This window comes from Hevea brasiliensis, chromosome 12 (genome assembly GCF_030052815.1).
Source record: "Hevea brasiliensis isolate MT/VB/25A 57/8 chromosome 12, ASM3005281v1, whole genome shotgun sequence".
Classification (NCBI taxonomy): domain Eukaryota; kingdom Viridiplantae; phylum Streptophyta; class Magnoliopsida; order Malpighiales; family Euphorbiaceae; genus Hevea; species Hevea brasiliensis.
The window spans coordinates 32,811,210-32,829,809 of record NC_079504.1 but is presented as its reverse complement, the minus strand read 5'-3'; positions in this window follow the sequence as shown (position 1 = coordinate 32,829,809).

Here is an 18,600-nt window from a genome sequence, read left to right as displayed (position 1 = left end):
TTGATCCAATTTGCACTTTCTTAGAATTTTCTCTGTACATAGCCTTGAACCAATTTTCACTTTCTTAGCATTTTCTCTGTGCATAGTCTTGAGATGGCAACATATATGAGCATTTTCTCTGTAAATAGTCTTGAGATGGCAACATATATGATATATGTACAAATCATTCCATTTAAATTTAATTAATAATTTTAATATCAAATTCCTTTTAGAATTTATTTTAAACCATCCACTCATTCAAAATTGATTATCATTCTTGAATTTTTTTGGTTTTATAAATTTTACTTAATAATTTATATGAAAAAATTTATTAATTATTTATATTTTAAATTTTAATAATCTTATAAATTATTTAAATTTTATTTATTTAAATAGAATATTCTATTTATATAAATATATGCCCTTAATATATAAAATCTAAACTTAATCTAAATTCGATACGAGTATTATTTTCTTAATCATAGCATGTCTCAAATTTAATTATATACTACTCAATTTTATTTCAATTGGGTTTGATCAATTACTTGAAAATACCCACTCATCATGATTCTTAATTTTATCCAATTTCTCAGCATTTTCTAGTTTTGATCCAATTTTTACTTTCTCAGCATTTTACCTGTACATAGTCTTGATCCAATTTTCACTTTCTTAAAATTTTCTCTGTACATAGCCTTGAACCAATTTTCACTTTCTTAGCATTTTCTCTGTGCATAGTCTTGAGATGGCAACATATATGAGCATTTTCTCTGTAAATAGTCTTGAGATGGCAATATATATGATATATGTACAAATCACTCCATTTAAATTTAATTAATAATTTTAATATCAAATTCCTTTTAAATTCGATTAGAATTTATTTTAAACCATCCACACTCGTTCAAAATTGATTATCATTACCTAAATATTTCTTGAATCTTTTTGTTTTTATATATTTTACTTAATAATTTATATAAAAAAATTTATTAATTATTTATATTTTAAATTTTAATAATCATATAAATTATTTAAATTCTATTTATTTAAATAAAATATCCAAAAATTTATAAATATTATTATAATACACACATATATATGATTATTTATTTATATAAATATATGCCCTTAATATATAAAATCTAAACTTAATCCAAATTCGATGCGAGTATTATTTTCTTAATCATAGCTTGTCTAAAACTTAATTATATACTATTCAATTTTATTTCAATCGGTATCAATTACTTGAAAATACCCGACTCATCATGATTCTTAATTTTATCCAATTTCTCAGCATTTTCTAGTTTTGATCCAATTTTCACTTTCTTAGCATTTCTCAAGACTATCATGACTTCCTTAGCATTTTCCCTATGCCGTATTGATCCAATCTTCACTTTCTTATCATTTTACCTGTACATAGTCTTGAACCAGTCTTCACTTAGCATTTTTCTGGCATTTATAAATTTTGGATTTCAAATATTGGATCTGAAATTTAAAATTTTAAATTGATAAATTTGAAAATATATTGTTTAGATAACAAACAGAATTTTAATTTTTAAATTTAAAATGGAAGTGAGTATTCAATAATGAAAAAAAAAAACTTTTATTAAGTTGAATTAGAATTTCAAATAACATAACATGGTTGATGTTGTTCTTTCAAATCTTTAACTTTTTGAGTCCTCATATTTATTTGTGTTTAATTGAAATTCAAATTAATATTTTTTTTAATGTTATCCATGAATCCAAATAGGTTATTTTATTTTAGATAAAAACCCTATTTAGCCTTTAAAGTTTGGCCCAATTATTACATAAGTTCTTAAAGTTTTTTGGAGTCTAAATAAGTCTTTTAAATTTAAAATATAAATAAATAAATAAGTCTTTCAAATTTTAAAACTAGATTAAAAAAGTCTTTTTACTATTTTTGGGACAAATAAGTCCTTTAACTTTTAAAAATAGATTAAAAAAAAAAAACTAGATTATAACTTGACTCTAAATCAAATCCCCGCCAAGGCTATGCACGAAGATCTTTTAGTGCACGAGGTACTCATCAGCTATCCTACGTATCTAATCTATAATATACCAGTGGATATCTATTGCATTTTAGAATAGATTAATAAATTTTTCTTATCAAATGAGTTTATTTGTCCCCAAAATAGTAAAAGGGTTCTTGATCTTTTTTAAAATTTTGAAAGATTTGTTCGAATCTCAAAAATGTTTAAGAGCTTATGTGAAAATTGGTCTATACTTAAAGGGCCAAAATAGACCCTTTTGCCTTGCTTTTATTTTATTTTATTTTGACAAAAAGGCCTATTTTATCCTTTAATGTATAGATCATTAGTCATATAAGTCCTTAAAGTGTTTTGGTGTTCAAACAAGCTTTTCAAATTTTAAAAAAATCAAATAAGTCCTTTAAATTTTAAAAATAAATCAAATAAGTCGTTTTTATAATAATGTTTAATATTAGGCCTAATAGTAAAAAAAAAAAAAAAACCAAAACTTTGTGAGTTTTGTCAATTATAGCTAAAACCTTTTTTTTTTTTTTTTTGTCAATCTTGACCTAATTTGAAACTTTCATATTAGTTATGGCCAGAGTCCCAAATTGGGCAAAATGAATGGTCACGTGGCAATTGATGTGGCAAAAATATTAATTTTTAATGTATGTTATTATTGACATGATGTAGCATGAACTTTAATTATTAATTTGATTGCTAATTTATTATTTAAAAATTTTTCTCGTAATATATATTTTTAAAATTTAAAATTTAAATTTCATAATTTTTTAATAATTTTTTATATCAAATAATTAATCATATAAATAAATAAATAAATAAGATAACTTTAGTTAAAGGAAAAATAAGAAAAGAGAAGAAATCCTTTACCCTCGGTTTGAAGGAAATTTTTTAAGATAACGAGAAGGTTTTTAAATTTAAAAATCTTAAATTTGTGTTTGGGAGAGCTCTTGATTTTTAAAGTAAATTTTTAGGAGATTTTTTTCAAATCTTAAAAAAATTCTTTTTTCCAATTTAATTAATTGGTGAATTAAGAAGATTCTTTCTTTAAAACTTTTAAATACTTTAAAAAAATTATTTCTCTTAAGTAATAAAAATTAAAAAAAATTAAAAGTCAAATTCCAAGCAATCGCAATAATATCTGAAAAGAAATAACGAAGGCCAAGCATAAGTGTTAGCATTTTCCCTGTACAGAGTCTTGATCCAATTTACACTTCCTTTGCATTTTCTCTCTACATAGTCTTGAACCAATTTCACTTTTCTTAGCATTTTATTTTAATTTTTTTACATAGTATTGAGATAGCAACATATATCCGTAAAAATTAATTTATGTAAATTTAATTAATAATTTTATCTAAATTTAATTAATAATTTTAATATCAAATTCCTTTTGAATATGACTAGAATTTATTCTAAACTATCTGCACTCATCTAAAATTCGATTATCATTATTCAAATATTACTTGAATTCTTTTGATTTTATATGTTTTAGTTAATAATTTATATAAAAAAATGTCTACTAATTATTTATATTTTCAATTTTAATAGTGTTATAAAATATTTAAATTCTATTTATTTAAAATAAAATATTCAAAAATTTATAAATATAAGTATATATATATATATATATATATATATATATATATATATATATATATATATATATAAATATATTCAAGTAACGGTGTCCGTAATACATAAAATCTAAACTTAATCCAAATTCAATGTGAGTATTATTTTCTTTATCATAACTTGTCTTAAACTTCATTATGTAATATTCAAGCTTCTTTCAGAAAGGTTTGATCAATTATCCGAGAATACTCAACTCATTGCCATTCTTAGTTTCATCCAATTTTCAATTTCTCAACTTTTTCTAGTTTTGATCCAATTTTTACTTTCTCAGCATTTTGCCCTGCGCCGTGTTGATCTAATCTTCACTTTCTTATCATTTTCTTTTGATATGCAATTCAAACTCAGAGCCACTATTAGATTTCAAATCAAAATTTATCCAATTTTCACTTTCTCAGAATTTTATAGTCTTGATCCAATTTTCACTTAGAATTTTCCCTGTATAAAGTCTTCATCCAATTTTCATTTTTGTCAAGTGTTCAGACCATACCTGACTGGGCTTTTTCCTACTCACTTTTTCTTTTGATATGCAATTCAAACTCCATTCACTGTCAAATTTCATGTCAAACTTTATCATTTTTGAAAAAAAAGGTGGAAAAAGAAGTTAGCTTGTGTTTGGATTCATGGATTTAGATTTAAATTTTAGATATTTGATCTAAAATTTACAATTTGAAATTTACAAATTTGAAAATATCTTGTTTAGATAATAAAAAAAATTTAATTTTTTAATTTAAAATGGAGGTGAGTATCCAATAAAAAAAACTTTTATTAAGTTGAATTAGAATTTCAAATAATATTGTTAATGTTGTTCTTTTAAATTTTTATATTTATTTTGGATTTGATTGAAATCCAATATATATATATATATATATATATATATATGGTTTTTTAATTTTAGGCAAAAAACCTATTTCACCCTTAAAGTTTAGCCCAATAATCACATAAGTCCTTAGAGTTTTTCGGAGTCTAAATAAGCAATTTAAATTAAAAAAAAAAGAAATAATAAGTTTTTCAAATTTCAAAAATAGATCAAATAAATTATATTACTATTTTGGGGATAAATGATTTTAACTTGACTCCAAATCAAATCTAGTCAAGACCATGCAAGGAGATCTTTTAGTGTGCAGGGTACTCATCAGCTATCCTATGTATCTAATCTTCAACATACCGGTAGATATCTACTACATCTGCAACTTAGAGTAGATTAATAAGTTGTTCTTTATTAAATGGGTATATTTGTTCCCAAAATTGTAAAAGACTTATTTGATATATTTTTAAAATTTAAAATACTTATTTGATGTTTTTTCAAATTTGAAGGGTTTGTTCGGACCTCAAAAAAGTTTGAGAGCTTATATGACTATTGGCCCATACTCTAACTGTCAAAATAGCCCTTTTGCCATGCCTTTATTTTATTTTGGCTAAATGTCTATTTTGGCCCTTAAAGTATGGGCCAATAGTCATAAAAGTCTTTAAAGTATTTTGGAGTCTAAACAAAGCCCTTCAAATTAAAAAAAAAAATCAAATAAGTCCTTTAAATTTTAAAAATAAATTAAATAGACTATTTGACTATTTTGGGGACACATAAGCTCTTTAACTTTTAAAAATATATATATAAAAAAGCTAAATTATAATTTGTCTCTAATATAAATCCAGCCAAGGCTATACGCAAAGATCTTGTAATGCACGGAGTCCTCATTAGTAATCCTATATATCTGATTTGCAACATCCAGTGAACATTTGTTGCATTCTCGAGTTTTCAATGGCAATTCCTGATATTTCATTTTGTTTTGTTAGAAAATCAGCAATTAAGTTAGCTCCTTCAATTGCTAGAGCTGTTGTTTCTATGACTGATGAATTAGAGTAGAGCTATGTTATTCTAGATTTTCTTGAGAATGTAATTTGCTTTGATATGTCTTAATAATATCCTCTTTTATTTCAAAAAAAAAAAAAACACAATCTTATAGAAATAATAACTTATTTTGTGTTTCGATGAAAAGATTTTAAATTGGAATATGTAACATTTAATAATATACAAATTTAATTGACTGGATTCATATACTTATATTAAGTGTGTGTGTGTGTGTGTATGTATTGGCAGTTTATTAATAAGAATAATAAGATAAGTACAATATAATTTTCTTATAAGAGAAAAAATTATAAATATAGACAATTAAAATTTTTTATTCAGAGATGATCTGAGTATAGCAGAATAATCTTTTGGATAGTAATTGATTCTTTTTCATTTTGGATGATCAATGCAACCTTCTATAATACTGCCATTTCAGGAATTCATTATCTCTATGGCCTGCAAAAGATATTAAACCACTAAACATTAATGGAAGAGCAGGTCGCACTATAGACTCCATTGATAGAAGATAATTACCCATACCTAAATATTTAAAGTCTTCAATAAAAAGAAATCAATTATTATTGTTGTATTTTGAACTATCAAACAGCGAATTCAAATACTAGAAAAAATAAAATAAAACCCGCTAAGGGAAGAACAAATCCCTAATATTGGGGAAAGAACCTTAGATTTATTCCTAACATACATAAATTTAAGGAGATAAACCTATATCTATTCTAAAGAGATATAGATTTGAGAGTTTATTAGAAAAAATAACCAAAAAAAAATAAATAAAACAAATAAAGAAAATCAATATGTGGGCAGCCATCGGTGAGAACTCATTGGTGGATGACCAAAAAAGAGATCATAATGGGAAAAAAATGGAGAGAGGAATGGAGAACAAGGGTACAGTTGAACTCCAATGTAGTGAGAGTCTTTTTTTGAATCATTATATTACATTCCATTTTTGAAAATTACGACAAGGATATTGTTTAATCAACTTTTATATTTTAAAATTAGGTCTTAATTGATAAGTTTTTTCATTTATTCTCTTATATCAATTTAATACATTTCATATAAATAATTAAAGTGTTTGCCAACAAATTAAACCCTATTTGATCTGTGTTTGTATAGCTTATACTATGTTTACATTAAAAAAAGATGTAATTCTTTCTTTGCATAAAAAGGAGTACTTAATTATCAAATGTTTTAAGGCAATTTATATTTTACTTCCTTAAAACATAATTTAGCTAGTTAACAGCTTAGGAAATGTGCGAGCATGCCAGATACTGAATATATCACCTGAGATTGCACTCTAACTTCTAGATCAAACAACTGTGGGAACTGACTACACTGAATGCAGTTTCGCAAATCTCACTCCAAAATTAATGTGACGCCCCTTACCCGTCTATTGTATAGCCGAGCAAGAAGTGCCACATTCGGTGCCGGAGCACCCTATCTTGTTTTATCATATCTATTATAAACTTTTAATGTCATTTAAAACATGTATTCAATGTGTAGAATTTTTTTTTTTTAATTTCTGTGGAGACCCGGACAGATCCTCCTCTGTTTTATTGGCATCTGGCGGGTTCCACTATCACGTGTTAACATATTCTTAGTCATCCCACATATTTCCATATCATATTCTCTTTTATCATATCATTCACAACTATTTATGAGATCTCAAAATGAAGTGTCATCTATTGCATTCATATGGAAATTCATAGATAATAAATTATAAATTTTCATTTCAAGTCCAAAATAAAATACATCATAAACTAGTAATTACATCATGACTAGACATAATGAACCAAAATACTAGTCTACACATGGGCCCTACCAAAATACAAAAGACTGGTGAGGTGACTTTGATCGGTGGCAGATCTGGTCGGAACTCTGTCCAAATACTACTGTGGCGACTGCTGATCTTCAGTACCTACGCGATGGAAAACCAACGCGCTAAGCATAACGCTTAGTGGTGCATAATTTATAATAACAATAATTAAACAATTGAATTAATATTTACAAATCATAAATTCTGGGTCTTTTACATTTTTTTATTACACTTTGGAAACAATTAAAATTATTGGGATCTTTCCTGTTTACTTATTGTATATTCAATATTAATTAATTATTATCAATGCCCAAGAAACCTATAACAAATTATAAAAGCTGGATACACGGGAGTATACGGGTTAGACAGCCATATGTCTACCTCAGATACATCCTGGGCATGAGGCGGTGTCGGGCACGAGACCCGCTGTCAGGCTTGTAAAGCCAGAAATAAAATAGGCACAATGGCCAGTAAGTAGGCATATAGCCTGTAGAACAATCATACCAGACATATATTGTCAGTTCATGATTTTCTCGGTAGGCAGTACTGCTATCTATAGTCCCTAATTGGTATACCAATTTATCCAAACTAAATAAATAAGTCTAGGTATACTATGGGCAATTAAACATTTTTAATTAATTTAGTTCTATTCATTGTTACTATTTTCTAGTACTATTCATTAGTACCATTAATTTCATATTAATAGGACATTAGTCCCAATTTACATATTCATATCATTTTTAATATTTAATTTTCCTTATGAGTATTTTAATTATCATATATAGCATTTTTCCCATGAACCTTTCTTTAGGTTCATGTTGATGTGTTATCTTTATCTAGGAATTTGACTAGGTTAGGATGTCTATTTAGTCACACTTCCTTCATAACAATTGGTCCTCTATGTTTAAATTGAATTTCAGTTTTTGAATCACTGAATTTGGAGTTATAGAACTCAAGTTATGGTCAAAATACCATAACTGGTTCCTTTGCCTCTAAGCTGTCCAGAATTTACAATTCCTGGTCAATAAACTTTGACCAGTCATTTGATCATTTTATGGTCATTTTTAGACTTAGGTTCCTTCACAAGATATGTTCCTCTATGTCTTAGGGACTCCCAGGTACAATTTCATAATTTTTCAAGCTTGGTATAGTGAGTTATGGTCAATGTATTAACCTGGACTCTCAGTCCTATAAGGGCAAAAACCAACTTCAGGGCAGTATGTTTGACCCTCTTTTTAGGGTCTTTACACTTAGAATTTGGCAAAGGTGTCTAAATCAATGTTGTAGCCCTAAGTATCATGTTTCTAGATCATATTGGCACATCTCAAATGGAATTTCCTAGTGGGAGTTATGGCCAAATGAACACACAGGTATCAAATGGCATTCTGGGTTCAACTTAACATTTTCTAGATTTCAATTCCTAACTTTGCCTAATATTTTCCCTAGGATGCAATGGTTTCTAGAGCTTGGTCAAAACATAAAAATTGTTGTGCTATGTCTTATAAAACTTTTGGCACTAGTTTCACTCAATTTGCAGCTTTGGAGACCAAGTTATGGCATTTTTGCCAAAACTGGTCAAGCATACCAAAGGAACAGTATTTTGGACAATTTCTGGGTTGGCAGTTTTAGTGACTCAACTTGTGCTAACAATTTGATTTGGTTAAAGGCAAAACTGGGTTAAGTGGTCTTCATGAAAAGTGTAGCCCTATGTCTAAACTTTCCATTGGTGAAATTTTAGGTCATTTGGACCAGTATAGAGAGAGTTATGACCAAATGAACACATACTGTTCATTTGGTCATTTTCTGAGTTGGCAGTTTCAGTGACCCAAATTGTGCTAACAATTTGAATTAGTTAAATGCAAAACTGGGTTAAGTGGTCCTCATGAAAAGTGTAGCCCTATGTCTAAACTTTCTATTGGTAAAATTTTAGGTCATTTGGACGAGTATAGAGAGAGTTATGACCAAATGAACACGTATTGTTCATTTGATCATTTTCTGGGTTGGCAGTTTCAGTGACCCAAATTGTGCTAACAATTTAAATTAGTTAAAGGCAAAACTGGGTTAAGTGGTCTTCATGAAAAGTGTATCCCTATGTCTAAACTTTCCATGGGTAACATTTTAGGTCATTTGGACTAGTATAGAGAGAGTTATGACCAAATGAACATGTACTGTTCATTTGGTCATTTTCTGGGTTTGGTGCAGGGAAATCCGAATTTGGGCAGTATTTAGGTCAAGTTTTGGACAGAATTTGGGCATGGTTTCTTCATGGAAAATGGGCTATTTTGGGTCTAGTTTCACCTCCAATTGGCCTCATACCAATTGGGGTCACACAATTTCATTTATATCCTAAAATGTACACTACCCTCAACAAACACAACCTGCAGAAAATAGCACTTCCAATAGTTCATTTCTCCTCCAACTTCCTTGCTTCAATTTGACATTCAAGGCGCTTCTAAATATCATCAACACATCTCAACAATCCCAATTGCATGGTATAATACAAAAATACCAAAGTTAGGCCAAACCCTAACTCACAATTTCAACCTCATAAAATCTCAATGTAAATCAACTTCTAATACTTATAATGCATCAACCCACATCATTAAATCACTTTATATACATCATAGTCATCAAAAACCATCACTCACCATGGGTACCAAAAATTCACTCCCCTCATAACTCACCTATTTCTTTTAGTTTCTTACAAATTTCACTTCATTTTAACCTTAACTCAAGGATTAATAAAGGAAGAAAGGAAGATTAGGCACTAACCTCTTGGGTAACTTGTTAAACTTCAACTTTTCTTCTTCTTTTCACTATCAATGGCTTCCTTATGGAGTGGGCTAACTTTTTAATAAAGGGGTCTATGGGTTTTGGTGAGTGAAAGCTTGGGAAATCAAGCTTTAAGCTTGATAACAATGGTGGGGAGGGAGAGACCAAGGGAGACGTCATGGTGAGAGATGAGGAAGAAGAAGATGGTTGGTGGGGTTTTGTCTCTTGTGGTTATTTATATATATACATTTATGTGTACTTTATTGTTTTTAAATTTCATAAATCTATTTCCTTTCTTTTCTTTTCTTTCCTTTTCTTTTCTTTTCTTTTCTTCTTCTTTCTCTTCTCATTTTTCAAATTCAAATTCATAAAATTAATTTATGTTAATTATTCTATTTCCAAATTTTAATTTGACATTTAAGTCAAAATTCACCTCTAGGGGTGAAATGACCAAAATGCCTTTCATGGTGCTCATCGGATTATTTTTATTTTTATACCAATTAATAAATTCTCTAAATTTTATTTTATTTCTCAAAATTTTTCCTATATTTTTTTAATATTTATTTCATTAATTTATGCCTCCTCACTATAGTTTAAGTGTAGTTCCAGACATCCTGACTGTCCGAACAGACATTAGTCATCGGAACAGTAAAATGTACGGACTACCTACGGTGAGGGCGTTACAATTAAAAGGGTAAATAAATTGAAAATCAAAAGGACGTTTAGATTAATTAAAAAAAGAGTACAAGGTTTGGAATTAAATGCAAGAACTATAGAAAAATAAATGATTAATAAAATAAAAATAAAAGACTGCTAGAGTTTGGTTGAGTTGTTGTTGTTTGATGTTGTTGAGGGGGAGTCTTCATGTTGCAACGTATCTAACTTTTATAGCTCGGCCTGCAAGTACCTAAAAGATTCTTGAAAGACTCTTGAATACACTTTGTCATGTTCTACCATTACTTGTAGTTACCTGCCCACTCCTTGAAACTGCTTGGAACCATTTGAAACTGCCACTAACTCCCCTCTTTCAGATAACCATCCAATAGCCATCATTAATTTAATTATTAATTATCTTAGGCTATAAATTAATTAAATTAATAAAATAAAATTAATTAAATTAATTTCACAAAAAATTAATTTAATTAATTCTTAGATCTAAAAATAATTAATAAATAAAATAATTATTTTTGGTTTAAACAATTACCCCGCACCTAGATTGGCTGACTGAGCCATTCTGGGTGAATAAGCACTGATTTTAACTTATCTCTTTGCTATTAAAAATTTAAAAAATAATCCAATATCCCCTATGATCTTCTGAGAATTTGAAATTTAAGCTAATTTTATCTAACAAGAGTTCAATTTCTTATAGAACTCTAATTACTGCAAATCATCATCCCCATAGAATTCTAATTACCACAAACTTCTTAATTATTGCAAATTTGTCATTCTAATGGGCACTTAAAATTAATTTTTTTTATTCTCTCAATTATCACCATTAAACCCAAAGAAACCAATCAACTTATTTTCTTTCTTTCCCTCTCCTTCTTTCTTTCCCTCTCTTTCTCTCTTTCCCTCTCTTTCTCTCTTTTTCTCTCCTTTCTTTCTCTTCCTTTCTCTCCCATTCGATGTGCCATTCTACTCATTGCTGATAAACCATTGTCGCTCATCTTGTTGGCATCTCATCCCATTGCCATCGATTCTCAACTCAGAATGATACTTCATCATCGTTTATGTAACGCCCTCACCATAGGTAGTTCATACATTTTACTGTTCCGACGACTCATGTCTGTTCGGACAGTCAAAATGTCTGGAACTACACCTAAACTATAGTGAGGAGGCATAACTTGAAGAAATAAATGTTAAGAAAATATAGGAAAAATGTAGAAAAAAAAATAAAGTAAAATTTAGAGAATTTATTAATTGGTATAAAATAATAAAAATAACTCGATGAGCACCATAAAAGGGCATTTTGGTCATTTCACCCCCCAGAGGTGAATTTTGACCTAAATGTCAAAATTTAAAATTTAGAGAATGGAATAATTAACATAAATTAAAATTACAAGTTTATGAATTTGAATTAGGAAAAAGAAGAAGAGAAAAGAAAAGGGAAAGAAAAGAAAATAAAGAGCTTATGACAAATTAAAAATTTAAAGTACAAATATATATATATATATATATATATATATATATATATATATATATATATATATATATATATATATATATATATATATATGAGATAAGAGACAAAATCCCACCAACCCCAAGCTTCCATCTTCTTCTTCCCTCTTTTCTCTCTCTCTCCCTCTCTTGGAAACCGTCCACCATGGGAGCTCTCTCCCTCCATTTTTGTTCTTCTTAAAGCTTGATTTTCCAAGCTTTCTCCTCCCCAAAACCCATAGACCCCTTCATTAAAAAGTTAGCCCACTCCATAAGGAAGCCATAGATACCCATAAGAAGCAAGAAAGTTGAGGTTTGGGAAGCTCAAGTAAGGTTAGTGCACTAATCCCTCTTCTTCTCTTTATTAAACATGAAAAGCATGTTTAGCTAAGCATAAATACCATTAAAACAAAAAGAAAATCTAGAGGAAAGAACCCTTGAATTTTTGGCAGCCATGGAACTTGAAGTTTATTGCTTTTAAGTGATGAAAAATGGTTCCATGAGAATGTGTAATTAGTTGAAATGTTTGGGTGTTTGATTGTGTAGTGTTTGTGTAAATTTGAAACTTTGAAAACTAGGGTTTGTGTAAATGTTGAGGACTTTGTGTAAAATGTTGAAATTGACCTATTGGGATGAGATTGTTGCTTATAGAAGTGTATTGCATGCAAATTGAAGTAAGGAAGTTGGAGGAGATTGAGTTTTGGAAGTGTTAATTTTCTGCAGGTTGTGTTTGTTGAGGGCAGTGTACATTTTAGGCCATAAATAAAATTGTGTGACCCCAATTGGTATGAGGCCAATTGGAGGTGAAACTAGACCCAAAATAGCCCATTTTCCATGAAGAAACCATGCCCAAATTCTGTCCAAAACTTGAGCTAAATACTGCCCAAATTCGGATTACCCTGCACCCAACCCAGAAAATGACCAAATGAACAGTACGTGTTCATTTGGTCATAACTCTCTCTATACTGGTCCAAATGACCTAAAATTTTACCCATGGAAAGTTTAGACATAGAGCTATACTTTTCATGAAGACCACTTAACCCATTTTAGCCTTTAACAAATTCAAATTTGTTATCAAATTTTGGGTCACTGAAACTGCCAACCCAGAAAATGACCAAATGAACAGTACGTGTTCATTTGGTCATAACTCTCTCCATATTGCTCCAAATGACCTAAAATTTTACCCATGGAAATTTTAGACATAGGGCTACACTTTTCATGAAGACCACTTAACCCAGTTTTGCCTTTAACAAATTCAAATTGTTAGCACAATTTGGGTCACTGAAACTGCCAACCCAGAAAATGACCAAATGAACAGTACATGTTCATTTGGTCATAACTCTCTCTATACTGGTCCAAATGACCTAAAATTTTACCCATGGAAAGTTTAGACATAGGGCTACACTTTTCATGAAGACCACTTAACTCAATTTTGCTTTTAACCAATTCAAATTGTTAGCACAAGTTGGGTCACTGAAACTGCCAACCCAGAAAATGTCCCAAAATACTATTCCTTTGGTATTTTGACCATAACTTGAGTTCTATAATCCCAAACTCAGTGATTCAAAAACTGAAATTCAAGTTTAAACATAGAGGAGCAATTGTTATGAAGGAATTGTGACTAAATAGACATCCCAACCTAGTCAAATTCCTAGATAAAGATAACACATCAACATGAACCTAAAGAAAGGTTCATGGGAAAAATGCTATATATGATAATTAAAATACTCATAAGGAGAATTAAATATTAAAAATGATATGAAGATGTAAATTTGGACTAATGTCCTATTAATATGAAATTAATGGTACCAATTAACAGTACTAGAAAATAGTAATAGTGAACAGTGCTAAATTAATTAAAAATGTTTAATTGCCCACAGTATACCTAGACTTATTTATTTAGTTTGGATAAATTGGTATACCAATTAGGGACTACAGATAGCAGTACTGCCTACTGAGAAAATCATGAACTGACAATATATGTCTGGTATGATTGTTCTACAGGCTATATGCCTACTTACTGGCCATTGTGCCTACTTTATTTCTGGCTTTACAAGCGACCGAAATGGTCTCGTGCCCGCCTCGTGGCCTCGATGCACGTATTCTGGATAGACATATGGCTGTCTAACCAGTATACACCCGTGCATCCAGCCTTTATAAATTTGTTATAGGTTTCTTGGGCACTGATAAAAATTAATTAAGACTTAAAATACAATAAGTAATCATAAAAGATCCCGATAATGTTAATTGTTTCCAAAGAGCAATAAAAATATAAAAGATCAAGAAATTATGAGTTGCATATATTATTTCAAATTATTAAATTATTGTTATTATAAATTATGCACCACTAAGCGTTATGCTTAGCGCGTTGGTTTTCCATCGCGTAGGTACTGGAGATCAGTCCCAGCAGCCGCAGCAGCTGCAGCAGCACCACCAATAGTGCACTGACAGAGCTCTGATCAGATCTGCCATTGTCCAGAGTCACCTCACCGGTCTTTTGTATTTTGGTAGGGCCCATGTATAGACTAGTATTTTGGTTCATTATGTCTAGTCATGATGTATTTCATTTTGGACTTGTAATTAAACTTTGAGATTGAAATGAAAACTTGTAATTTATTATCTATGAATTTCTATATGAATGCAATAGATGATACTTCATTTTTAGATCTCATAAATAATTGTAAATGATATGATACAAGAGAATATGATATGGAAATGTGTGAAATGAATATGGACATGTTAACAGGTGATTAGTGGAACCCGCCAGATGCTAATAAAATAGGGGAGGCTCATCTGGTCTCCACGTAAATAAGATAAAAAAAAATTCTACACATTGAATACATGTTTTAAATGACATTAAAAGTTTACAATAGATATGATAAAACAAGATAGGGTGCTCCGGCACCGAATGTGGCACTTATTGCTCGGCTATACAGTAGACGGGTAAGGGGCGTCACATTTAGTGGTATCAGAGCAAAGGTTTAGGTAGTCCTAGAGCTAGATAGATAGAAAGAAATAGTTGGATCACATGCATGGGCCTTTAGATAGAGTCGAGGTGACACTAATGTAGATTTGTTCTTTATCTGTTTTATAGGATCGATGGCATCTGATCCTTCAGAGCACGGACCTCCAGGACCGATAGAGGAGGAAGTAGAGAGTCACGCACCTGCACCTGCATTTAGTCAGGGGTGCAGTAACAGTAGAGCAGAACCATCGTTGGGTACTTTAGTAAGGACACAACAGGCCTTCCTAGAGCAAATGACTCAATTGCTCCGTCAGGTCACTGGAGCTATGCCACCACCTCCCTAGCTAGTATATAGGACCCCAGTAGAGAGAGTTAGAAATGATGAGCAGTTTAGGAGAGACAGGCAGTGCAAGAGAGGGTCTGGACCTGGCCAGTCCAGCGCAGCTGCTACAGAGAGCAAGAGACCCAGGGGGTCTCAGGGTTAGATTCAGAGCAGAGAACAGAGGCAGAGGTTTCGATTTGCCCCATGGAGAGGAGGTCAGATGAGTGTATCAATTGACAATTCTGTGGGTCCTATAGCACGGAGATCAACCCCGATGCCAGTTTGTACACATTGTAGGAAGAACCACAGAGGAAAGTGTAGATTGCTAATGGGTGGATGTTTCAGATGTGGGTCCATAGAGCATTTTTTTTGAGAGATTTCCTACGGAGGAGTGCTCCCACAGCTCCACCACAGACTCAGAAGTCTGCCCCGACAGTACAGAGGGGTAGAAGACCGATGAGACCAGAGATAGCTGGTACATCACAGAGAGCTTCTAAGACTATAGAACACCCCGAGGCTGAAGTAGCATCCCGCGTGTACGCTATGGCTCGAGAGGAGCCGAATCCTGTAGACGTTATTAGAGGTACATTTCCTAATTATAATACCTTTAAGTATGTATTGATAGACCCTAACTATGTTCACCCCGATATATGCATTGTACCTCCTATTGAAAGAGGATACCGATAGATGGGTCAGAAGATGACATACTTGTCACCAACCCTTTAGGTCACCAGATGATTGTAGATTATCAACCGAAAAGGATCGTGTTAAAGATAATAGATGGAAATGAGAAGGAGGCTATATATGAGATGAAAAAAGATGAGTACAGAACTGGTTGAAAAAAAAAACGAGTTAGTTTATTGGGATATACCGTAGTAACTATGCAAATGTTTGTGCTGTGAGCTGCAGATTACAATACCGACTTGGGACTATTGTGTAGAGCTACGTATTTCCAATAGTAAATCGAGATAAGGATAAGATTGTAAAACTAGGATTAATAAGACAGACAAAAGAAAAAGTAAAGTATTATAACACAAAAAGGCGAAAAGATAAGGAGATAGCGGTCCCTCGATTATTTACACTGTGTAAATTTCGAGGATGAAATTTCTATTAGAGGGGAAGAATTGTAACGCCCTCACAATAGGTAGTCCGTACATTTTACAGTTTCGATGACTCATGCCTGTTCGGACAATCAAAATGTCTGGAACTACACCTAAACTATAGTGAGGAGGCATAACTTGAAGAAATAAATGTTAAGAAAATATAGGAAAAATGTAGAAAAAAAAATAAAGTAAAATTTAGAGAATTTATTAATTGGTATAAAATAATAAAAATAACTCGATGAGCACCATAAAAGGGCATTTTGGTCATTTCACCCCCCAGAGGTGAATTTTGACCTAAATGTCAAAATTTAAAATTTAGAGAATGGAATAATTAACATAAATTAAAATTACAAGTTTATGAATTTGAATTAGGAAAAAGAAGAAGAGAAAAGAAAAGGGAAAGAAAAGAAAATAAAGAGCTTATGACAAATTAAAAATTTAAAGTACAAATATATACATATATATATATATATATATATATATATATGAGATAAGAAACAAAATACCACCAACCCCAAGCTTCCATCTTCTTCTTCCCTCTTTTCTCTCTCTCCCTCCATTTTTGTTCTTCTTAAAGCTTGATTTTCCAAGCTTTCTCCTCCCCAAAACCCATAGACCCCTTCATTAAAAAGTTAGCCCACTCCATAAGGAAGCCATAGATACCCATAAGAAGCAAGAAAGTTGAGGTTTGGGAAGCTCAAGTAAGGTTAGTGCACTAATCCCTCTTCTTCTCTTTATTAAACATGAAAAGCATGTTTAGCTAAGCATAAATACCATTAAAACAAAAAGAAAATCTAGAGGAAAGAACCCTTGAATTTTTGGCAGCCATGGAACTTGAAGTTTATTGCTTTTAAGTGATGAAAAATGGTTCCATGAGAATGTGTAATTAGTTGAAATGTTTGAGTGTTTGATTGTGTAGTGTTTGTGTAAATTTGAAACTTTGAAAACTAGGGTTTGTGTAAATGTTGAGGACTTTGTGTAAAATGTTGAAATTGACCTATTGGGATGAGATTGTTGCTTATAGAAGTGTATTGCATGCAAATTGAAGTAAGGAAGTTGGAGGAGATTGAGTTTTGGAAGTGTTAATTTTCTGCAGGTTGTGTTTGTTGAGGGCAGTGTACATTTTAGGCCATAAATAAAATTGTGTGACCCCAATTGGTATGAGGCCAATTGGAGGTGAAACTAGACCCAAAATAGCCCATTTTCCATGAAGAAATCATGCCCAAATTCTGTCCAAAACTTGAGCTAAATACTGCCCAAATTCGGATTACCCTGCACCCAACCCAGAAAATGACCAAATGAACGGTACGTGTTCATTTGGTCATAACTCTCTCCATACTGCTCCAAATGACCTAAAATGTTACCCATGGAAAGTTTAGACATAGGGCTACACTTTTCATGAAGACCACTTAACCCAGTTTTGCCTTTAACAAATTCAAATTGTTAGCACAATTTGGGTCACTGAAACTGCCAACCCAGAAAATGACCAAATGAACAGTACATGTTCATTTGGTCATAACTCTCTCCATACTACTCCAAATGACCTAAAATTTTACCCATGGAAAGTATAGACATAGGGTTACACTTTTCATGAAGACCACTTAACCCAGTTTTGCCTTTAACAAATTCAAATTGTTAGCACAATTTGGGTCACTGAAACTGCCAACCCAGAAAATGACCAAATGAACAGTACGTGTTCATTTGGTCATAACTCTCTCCATACTGCTCCAAATGACCTAAAATTTTACCCATGGAAAGTTTAGACATAGGGCTACACTTTTCATGAAGACCACTTAACCCAATTTTTCCTTTAACCAATTCAAATTGTTAGCACAAGTTGGGTCACTGAAACTGCCAACCCAGAAAATGTCCCAAAATACTATTCCTTTGGTATTTTGACCATAACTTGAGTTCTATAACCCCAAACTCAGTGATTCAAAAACTGAAATTCAAGTTTAAACATAGAGGAGCAATTGTTATGAAGGAA